Raw genomic sequence first — 11,162 nt, 5'->3', positions numbered from 1 at the left:
TAGAAGTTTTTTAATATACTGTGATCTCTATTTTAATGTATTTATTTTGTGAAAACAAGATGTTAAAGGTCCAAGAACCAGTCTAAAAAAAACACAAAAAATATATGATTCCAAGAGAGAAAAGACTGGAATACCTCTGGGAATACACAGTATGAATGCTGGTATTCCCTGAAGTGGAAGATAAAGCTGCCGGTGCTCAGATATGACAGCACAGTTGATTGACGTGAATAAACGTCCATATTAATACTGTGATAATAGTAATAGAAATGCTCTTCTTAGCCTCTGCAATCATAATTACAAACAATATTATAAATAGCTCGATTGGTTCTTACCATGATGCTGTGCCTCTGTTTCTGATGTGAACGGTAATTTTATTTCTACTTGATGTTCTGATATGATGCTCTTAGAGTTGCTCTAGATCAGTTAATTTAATTCATAACGGATAGTCTTTTCCATAATGCTGAGCTGCCACCTTACTGTGAGGCATTATTTATTAGTAATTTAGTAGTAATTTAGTAGTCACCATATGGCTTCTTGATAGTTCTGTGGTACTGCCGGTAGATGACGCAATCTCAGTTTATATCTGATCATCGTGCCCGTTGCTGGGGTTCTATTTCAGCTCAGAAAGGACAATCAAAACACTATCAGGATGGACGTTTGGTGTATATAATCTTATTTCATCATGATCAAATGGCTTTGGATGTTTTTTTAGGATATAATGTGGCTATGTACCTTTAAAGTGTTTTGAGAGAGTAACTGTTTAAAACATTGTAAGAAATCATAACTGTTCAAGCTATCCTGCCTTACAAACATCTGTTGCAAAGGTAAAACTTTCATAGATTGTTGTTCTTTTAGTAATCCTCGCTTCTGGAGACCAAGTTTTACTCTAACTGGTTAAATAAGTTTTATTAACTTTAGAAACACTTAAATGTTTTGCCCTATATGTGTTTATTCTGACCTCATCTTCACCTTAATGTGCTCCTTTTTTATTTTAGATACATTGAATGCATGACTTTTCAAAGTTCACCAACATTTACGCAGTACTACCTGTGCAGTGCACAAGCTGGTTACATTTTGATCTGATAACGAAAAATGCATTAAAAAGAATAATTTATTGATGGATGGGGGGGGGGGGGATTTAAGATTTGCCTCTATATGTTAAGATTATGGAGGAGATTAGCAAGGCAATGTGTTGCATGTGATGAAAAACATCTTTATTTATCTAAATCTATCTGTGTTTCCAAAAGTCAAGAATAGAAGTATGATGGATTGTGCATCCTGCCTTGGATGAATTTCAATTTTACAAGCTGGCATAGGCCCATATCAGCTGAATTTCTTCCACACAAGCTCCCTTCCCTTCCCCTCCACCCAACCCCCATCATTTTTTCTGTGTCCTTCAGGTTGCGTTGCTGCTCTCTGTTCATCTCTGCTACCTCTCCTTTCTCACATACAGCCTGCCTCTCTCTTACTTTGTAGCACTCGCAGTGTTCCCTATCTGTCTGTCTCTGTCTCTTTCTCTTTCTCGTTCTGATCTCTATCCTCCTGAGCATGTCTAGGAGGCAAATTGTTGCAGTCAGGCAGACTGCCGCGTGTTGCTGGTCCTGTGCCACCACAGAGGCACTGCGGTTAACGTATAATGCATTTATTTAGAGGAATTAAAGGATGAATTCTGTCTCAGGACCTTTGGCCTCTGAGGTGCCAGTAAAGAGCTACGCAACTGCACATATTAAATTCACACTCTCACACATATATACACACACACACACACACACACACACACACACACACACGTGGGTCTCAAAACCTTGGGAACATCCTAACACTTGATTTCCCTCTGCTGACCACAACACCATGTCAAGGGACACGTTAGCTGTGTGGGTTTTTGATGCAGCTCTCTTGAGTGTCATTATACTTACTACTCGACTTCTGTCGGCTCTCAGCAGACCACAGGAATGATTCAATATCCTTTCTGCCATGCCGTTTGTGCAGCACATTAACGCATTCTGTCTTCTTCTTTCTCCTAGAGCTTTTGGTTATGAGGCAGAAGAAAAATTGGTTCATTTCATGTTAAATCATGGACTGCATATGCAAATGTTTAACACGACACAGCATAAATGATATTCAAACAACTTAAGTAAAAAAAAGGCTTTTCAACACTATATCTCAAGCTAAATGAGAAAAATTAAAGTGGCTGTCAGAGGTGCAGCATGCTTTGATGACATTACCGCCTTGAACATTTCCCTAGTTGTTAATCCAGGACTGCCAACATTAGTACTGCTGTCTGTGCTAATGGAAACCAATTTTAGTAGTGACTGTTAAACCAGTGCTGTTTTCTGCACTAGCAGAATATTCTATGTGTATTTGTTCCTTGGTTTGTTAGGAGAAGGTAAAACTGTTCTATTTTGGTGCGGTCTTTCATGGTCACTGCTGAAACACATAGTTGGCTTGGTGGGCTAGCCTGGAGACAAAGACCTATATCTTGTTCCGAAGAGAAAAAAATAAATAAAAGATAAAGTTGAGAAGGTATGCTGGTGAAGATTCTCTGTCATCCAGGTCATGGTCATTCCAAAAAAAGTAAAAAACAAAACAACTGGACTTGTTTTCCATAGTTTGAAGACGTTTCGCTTCCTATCCAGGAAGCTTTCTCAATTCAAAAAGTCTGGAGTAATGAGGAGTATCAAGGTTTATACTACTGCCGAACAAAGGCTTTATAGGGTAGTTCATTGTTATTGTTTTGAGGCGGGTTTTTCGCGCATGCGCGCCGGACTGGTAGGCAAAAGGCGAACACAATGGCGGACGCAAACAGAGAAACTGACGAGTTCTCCGCGTATTTTTCTTCTTTAGATAACGTACTACAAGATCGTTTTAAGAGTAAGTTGATGGTATCAGATTGCCAGATCCACACAGCAAAAGCCTTAAGGGACGGAGCGAGTCTGTGAAATGCTGGCCAAGCGCTCCGTACCATGACATATACAGCTGCCTTATAAACACGCAGGCCAGTACAGACAGAGAGCACGAAAGCCATGAAACCACTGGACGGCTACAATTATTTTAAATCGGGAAAAAGGCTCCAGCAACGCCCGCGACGCCATGAGGGATTAATCGGTCAGAAAATGGATGGATGGATGGATGTTGTTCACACATGTTTGTGCAACAGCACAAAGCGGCGTCGGACACAGACCGCGTCTCAGCAGAGGCCCGGTAGGTTAAAAAAAAAAAAAAATTTCACTACGGATTATTTAGGTGTTTTTGTCTTGTTAAAATGGGTGGCGGTATCGGCGACATTGCAGCGTAAACACAGAAGTACTAGCGCCCGTGAACCGGGGCGTAATGGCAGCAGCAGCTGCTGTAGCCCCTGCTGCTAGCTGCTGCTAGCCGCCCGGGCCGGGCCGGCTACACGGGCCGGCGCCCCGGCCCGTGTAGCCGGCGGCGCCGGCCCGTGTAGCCGGGCCGGGGCGCCGGCCCGTGTAGTGTTTACGCAGCAGCCGCTGGCTGCTGCCGCAGCCCGTGAACTGGCAGAGCAGCCGCTGCCTGCTCCGCCGCTGCTGCTTGGCTGGTGCTGCTACCGCTTCTCCGGCCCGTGTAGCGATCTGTGTACCCTCCGCCGCTATTTAAGTAGAACAATGACTAGAGCAGAATTAAGTTGTATTTACCGGAGATGAAGTGTAGACTGCAAATTCTGTCGTAGTACGATGCCCCCCCCCCCCAGTCCATTGAGAGGGTCTGCCTGCACTCTTTTCATTGAAAATATCCATTTCTTTCTTCGTCCTTCCTCCTTTGGAAAACGACAGAAACGTACATCCAACGATTTGGAATGCCTCTCTGTGCAACCGGGAGCACAACAAGTCGTAGGCATTGCTTAGATTCTATAAATTAACGAAGTAAAAGTACGCTCTAAATCACCCGTTTTGTCATGTAGACGAGAACAGTACTGTTTTCTGCCTACCAGCGGGACCCGGATGTAGCGCTGACGTCACGCGGGACGTCACACGTGAACTACCCTATAATGGCTTAGATAACATGCAAATTCAACAGAAACAGGTCCACCCCCTTAGTAATGGGAAGTCGTTAGTCGTTAAACCAGCAGATTGAACCGAAACTGGTCCACTCCTCTGTAATGGGAAGTCGTTAGGGTTGTTATTGGCCTGGCTTGCAGGAACAATGTTGAGGAAGGCTGTATAGTTTTTAGCAATTTTATCCAGCTCCTTTTTAGTAGACACTCCTCACTGAGTCAATCTCTCACCAAAATTACATTATGGTCACATAATTCTTGATTCTTGAAGTGATTAACTTCCACTGCCGGATTAACTTGAGAGTATTGCATGTGTAGTGGCACAATCTACACAGCAACACATGTTCTGCTGATTTTACAGTGAGGGAGAAATGCTTGTAAATGACGTCAAGAATCTTTTGCTAGGCCCAAATTCTTTAAAATAACCCTTTAGTTCTTAAATGTACATATTCTGTAACGTTCACAGCTTTGCTGTGGTTTTGCTTCTCTGCAACTGACTGCTGACGTCATTTCCTGCTCCCTGTGCTGCTCTAGCAATTATTACTGCCGCTGCCACACCTGAGTGTAGCACTATATATACCTGGCTCCTCCAGTGTGAAGGGCATCAGTTTCTTGAAAACCACTGTTTGAGTAGATCTTCCAGCATTCCTTGACTGCTTTCCTGTGTGTGACTCAAATCGTTCTGTGGATTGCTGGCTGTTTGCCTCGCCCCTGTCGGATTCTCTGGTTTGGTCATCAGACCAAGAGAATTCTGGACGTCGAGTTGTGCAAGTACCTGACTCAGCCTCTCTGCCTTGCCCTATCTGTTACCTCTGACTCTGTGTGTTTATTCTGGATCAAGACTCTGGACCGGATTCTGGATATAGACTTTTGGATTCTCTCTCTGTAACCTCTGCATGCGTCCGACTCCCTGTTTATGACCATGTATTAAAGGTATATAGTGACATTATATGCTTAAAACAAAGCCCAAAGATTGTTTGATCATGAAAAAATAAGGTTATATAAAACAAGCCTCCATCCTGATAATGCTTCATTGGTCATTTTTGTGGATAAAACTAGCACCAGCGCCGGGAACGATTAGCAGATATATACAGACGTGGCAGCATCTAGTGACAGTATTGCAGAATTATCATAATGCCTGACCCTCTGAAATGCCTCGTAGTAGAGAGGCAACTAGGCGTGATCGAAGACCAACCCTTATTGATTTAAAAAAAAAAAACGATTTAACAGCAACTTTAAGAAGAAATGCTGCTATCAGAACATTTACTCACGTCAGTCAACTCTGCCGTCATGTCTGAGCAATCGGCAGGTTTAGCATCTGCTTCAGTGAACACCAACGTTCATACTGTATACCCAGCGACATTCCAGTTTTTTCCCTCTTGGAATCCTATATTTTTTTGCGTTTTTTTAGTGGATCTAGGATCATTCTTGATTATCTCGCCTGGAGATGTTAATAGCAGTTAGCTATTTCTTACCTCAAGTTAAAACAAGACTTCCATTTAAACAAAGTAAAATCTTTTTCTTTTTTTTTACTAAATTATAAAGTGCTCTGGTGAAAAAAATGACTTTTGTGGTGTTCGGGTCATTTGTGACCCGGTTAAAATTTTCTATTATAAAACAATAAAAAATGCCCAAAATTAAATCATGAACACACAGTCAACCAACAGCCTCTTCCTCCAACCACTCGAGCTTCATTTAGGGGCTTTTCTCTTTGCCTTTTTGCAAGAACAAACAAAGGGAGACATGTCCAGGCTTGTCAAGCCATTTGAGTGTAGAGGTGGTGACTTGCAGAGTACACATCTCCAATTCACAGGATGCAACAATGAGGAGAAGATATGCTGTTAAAACAAAGGCCCAGGGGGCCACAAAAAAATATTAATACCAATCTTTTCATGGATAAGGGAGCCCAACCAGCTAAACAAGAGTTAAGAAAACATTGGATGATAAAAGATTGTTTTTAGGGTATTTTATGGCTGATTTAATACACGAGTCCAAAATGACCCGCTAACACTACTGATGGCAGCAGAAAGCTAACACCAGAGGAAGGTTAATTAATAATTTCACTTTGCACTTATCAAAATGTCATTCATAGCCATACCAAACTTATTTTTGCATAACATTATAATCAATGTGTATTAATCAACATGTATACAATAATACGATATACTCTCCAATTTTATCTAAGATGGTTTAACAGTACGAAAAAAAGTATATTGCCCAGCCCTATGTACCCTCATTTTCAGCATAGCACAAATTATGTATTTACAAGTTGCCAGGTAAGTGGGGAGAACTATCTCCATATATTTATCTTGACCCTCATATTCAATGAGCCAAGTGTAGTATGGTATTTGCTGCTCCCATCCTCAAAACTATGCATGCACACCCTGCTGAGCTTCTAGGAAGTAGCAAGCTGAAGTCACACTGGGTGATATCTGTGCACTTTCCATCAACTCTTTTGGGACTTGCCTAACTTAGAGGCGAGTGAAGGCAGGATTTAGTTCTGAGAAAAGACACTCAGGAGCAACGTTTGCTCTCCTGGCTTTCTGCAAAAAATTTTAGCCAGCCTGCGTGACAAAAGCAATGTTGGGAAATAAACTGGCACTTTACATGCGGGGGCAGAGGACAATAGAAAACAAAACTCTAGTTGCTCTCTTGGGTTTTCCACAAACAATACCCATTTGATACAAGCTCCTCTTTCTTACAAAAACTGGTGCCCAGGGGCATTTTGATCTGGGACAGTGCTGTACTCTTTCCTCTACCTGACTGTTAACATGAATTAATTATGCTGTATATTGCTTGGGAAAAAAAACACAACCATCTATTTCCATACGGCTGGAGATAATAAGTGGCGCAAAGTGCTTGGCATGAACTAATTATTATTGATGTAGATTCACTTTCACTTAGCAGCCGGATAGCTGGCCGACTGCTGATGCTCAGAAGTGGAGCACTGCATTAGGAGCGCTGCTGGTGGATTTTCATGGCCTATTGAACCAGTCAAGGTGACGGTATGAATGCCTCCTGCAAGGTGCCACCAGAAGCTTTGTGGAGACTTTGGTGAAATATGGTCTACTTTCACCACACTCATCCTCACTCTACTTCAAAGCCATGGATGTGTAGATTAAGCTCTGTCACGACGGCTTTAAACCACTTCTGGTTAAATTAGCTTTAACAACACTGCAGAGACTTCATTTTTTTTTTAGGTTACTTCCACAACATATCTGTTCTGCAGGAAAACTCCAAGTGTTTTTAAGTTTGTCTTTTCCTCAGGGTAACAAGAGGAGAAACAATCTCCATGAGAAAATATGAATAAATCATGTGGATTTTTACAGGGATGTACTTTTGTGCTGGTGTTATGTTAATGCATCACAGGATTCCAATGTGCTGCTCATTAATATTCATAACATTCAGGATTTTATTTGTATTAACCCTTTAAGCTATTTAAACAGTGCACTAAAATATTATTTTGTCACTGTATTTATGCTCTAAATGATTCACTGACTGATTATGTCTTTGCCTTTTGTGTGAACACTGATGACCAGCGGCAACACAGCTGTAGCTACCAGACTGTGGTGTCTTTGCACAAGCATGAGAGTTCCCTGTGCAGGGGAGCGTGAAAACATTTATCAGTTTTAACCACTTTTAATTTGTGGAAACATTCCACAAATTATCCTTACAGGTGCAAAGTCTGCAGGAGGATGTCACAATGACTGCAAGCTAAAAGTACTGGGACGGCTTCCTGTGCAGCGCAGCGCATGCAGCAAGGAGAGAGCACAACATGCATATCAAGCTAACTCTCAGACCTTTTGAACTTTCCCACACTGTGTCACATCATTTACCACAAATTGTATTTTATTATGATTGTGTGCGATGGACCAAAACCAAAGGGAAATGATACTGGATATTCAGATTTTTCTTTTTATGAAAAATTCTTGAAACCGCTTCACAAAGCATAACGAAGACCAAGGAACGTAGCAATCACGTCATGGACATAGATACATAAAAGAATCATTGTTATATAAAAATGTTTAGGTAAAAAGATAAATGTTTCATAGGAAGTAAGTTATAAGCTCATAGAATTTACAATGGAAACAAGATTGAAAACATGACTGACGTCAGACAATCAGAATGTTCAATTCAATTCAATTCGATTTTATTTATATAGCGCCAATTCATGAAACATCTCATCTCAAGGCACTTTACAGTCAAATTCAATCAGATTACACAGAGTGGGTCAGATTATACAGATTGGTCAACAAATGTCCTATATAAGGGAACCAGTTTATTGCATCAAAGTCCTGACAAGCAGCATTCACTCCTGGAGAAGTCTGCATCGTCCATGGCTTTGCAGCAATCCCTCATACTGAGCAAGCATGAAGCGACAGCGGAAAGAAAAACTCCCCATTAACGGGAAGGAAAACCTCCAGAAGAACCGGGCTCAGTATGAACAGTCGCCTGCCACAACCGACTGGGGGTTAGAGAAGACAGAGTACTCTGATAAAGTACCTCCTTCCTCCCTGGACCCAGTGCAGCTGGTGGAAGACAAAAGGACTGTAAGAAAAATCACATCACTGATGGACAATGTCTCCCACCCCATGCATGGAGCTGTTGCAGAGCTGGAGAACTCTTCCAGTGGCAGAGTACTGCAACATAGATGCTCAAAGGAGCGCTTCTGCAGGTCACTACTCCCAGCTGCAGACTCTATAATCTCTGCTGTTCACAACAAATGCAAGTGTTGACAAAAATGCTAATGGTTGCATGGGTTCTGATCTAAACAAGAATCATGACACATTTTTATTCTAATTGGCCCTTTATTCCGATTACTTTTGTCCATGTAAACATAGCTTATGTCTCTCAGATGCTCATGTCCATTTGCAAATCCTTTAGCTTTTCTGAGGTGTTGCTTGTACAGTCACTCATGTTGCATATTTTGCAGCAAATTGGCTGCTGTATTTCCTCTATTTGACTGGAATATTACATATTTATCTGAATGTGTCATGTTAAAAGTAATTGTTCAACATTTTCTCTTTTCTTTTTTGCCTTTCTAATAATTAATATCTCTGTTGCTTTAGAACTTAACTTTAAATTAGCATGTTGTTCATTAATAATCTAGTGTGTAACTTTGTATATTTTTTTTACGCCTGTCACACCCAAATTTCCCTATCGTGGGACAATAAAGGCATTTCTTATCCGATCTCACGAACACAATTTCTCAGACAAGTTTGAGCTATAGACTAATGTTTTTAATTGCATGTTAGAGAGGTCTATTTATTGGTAAAGGTCAGCAGTTTTGTAAATGTGACTGTAAATGTGATGTTGTTCATCGTTACAACAGCTTCTTGAGTAAGGCAGTCTTCTAAATTTAGTTTAATTACTAGCACGTGTTGTTTTAAATAATACTTCCATCATAAATGTATTTGTTGGAGAAAAGACAAAGATTTTCCAAGGTAAACTTAGTCTGAATGGGTTTACCTTTACCTCCTTTTTGCACCATCAGTGGGAAAATGAAAACAGCAATCACCACCTTTGAGTCACAGGTACTAACAATCTCAGCAAAGCTTTCCAATCTTGGTGGGCTGGCTCAGAGCCGTGCCAAATTAAGGACCTGGGAATTACTCCTGGCACCGAATAATGATGAGGCGGTCCCTATCAGGACAAGGAAGACTGTTTATAATGAGATCGTAAACATATGCTCATGCCAGCACAGCAGCTTCCTGTCTGCTTAATTGGCTCAATGTGAAATTTTAGCCCTTGTTGTTCCTCTCAAGAGAAGGAGGGGTGTGTGGAGGGGGGAAAAGTGCGGAGGTGTATGCCGACATTACTGAGAGGTAGATGGAAGGAAACGAATGCCAGTGTAAAGATGTACAAACTGATGTTGCGATACATGATGCATAGACAGGGATTTGGAAAGAAGAGCACCTGCAAAGAGCCAACCCGGTATACTGATATTTGCATGGAAAATGTTGAGGGCAAACAGACCCATTGTGTATTGTACTGGCCTTTGTAAATCAATGTAATTGCTAAGCCAAGCGGGGTGCAATATGTAATGAATTGGCAAAACAGTTGACAAAGTGTGATTTATGCATGTTTCTGAGTTTAATCAGACTTAATGAGGCTGGATGTGGTCAGGAGAGTAAGCAGAAATGAGCAGAGGTTAAATTGTTCTAACCTATGTCTGCTAAGCTGCTAGTGGGAACAATTTGGAAGTCTGGAGTGACACAGATGCCATTAATCATCAGTCTGTACATCTCACATGTGTGGGCATACAGCAGACAGTGATGCCCAAACTGTCCATCTAACTCTTTGACACAACGTTTAATGACCCCAAACTTCAATAAGTTGAACTCATTCCAAATTACTTTATTCAAATTAACTACACAGACTGGCAATCAGCTGTTATAGGGAATAGTTTAGCATTGGTTTTGTCCGGGGTTTATTCTGGACTACAGGGTCAAATAAAGGGAAAATGTTTTTGATCTGCTTTGACAAATTAAATAGTCCAACCCATTCTTTCAATAGATTATAAACTTATTAAAACCAATATGGCTGCAATGATTAGTCGACGTAATTGACAATGTCGATTATGAAAAAAACGTAGACACAAAATTGCATGCGTCGCAGCGTTGTTTAAAAATATATAAACATTGCTGTGTCTCTGCATATTTCGCTCTCACCAGTAGACAGTTTAAATCACATGTAGTTCCCTAAGGCGTTTGCAGACTGCTAACCTTGCCTGAAAGCTGAATTTTTGCAGTATTTGTGTGTTCACAAATACTCCTCCTGTCTCAATCAAACCAAAAATGGTTTGCCCCAATCATGTTGCAGTATCATGGTATAAGGCAGGACATACAGCTGTGATGAAAGCAGGAGTTGCCGAGCCCGAAGCCGAACCAACATAAACATGGCAGCGTGGCAGGATGCTGCTATCATATCAGTTTTGTCAGAATCCACGATTCCTTCTTTGAAAGGAGAACAGCAAGAAGTGCCTTGACCAGCTTACCTTGTTCAATTCAATTCAATTAAATTTTATTTATATAGCACCAAATCATGAAACATGTCATCTCAAGGCACTTTACAAAATCAAGTTCAATCATATTATACAGATTGGGTCAGATTATACAGATTGGTCAAAAATGTCCTATATAAGGAAACC

The sequence above is a fragment of the Fundulus heteroclitus genome, unplaced genomic scaffold, assembly GCF_011125445.2.
Source record: "Fundulus heteroclitus isolate FHET01 unplaced genomic scaffold, MU-UCD_Fhet_4.1 scaffold_266, whole genome shotgun sequence".
Classification (NCBI taxonomy): domain Eukaryota; kingdom Metazoa; phylum Chordata; class Actinopteri; order Cyprinodontiformes; family Fundulidae; genus Fundulus; species Fundulus heteroclitus.
Note: the sequence above shows the minus strand (reverse complement) of the source record.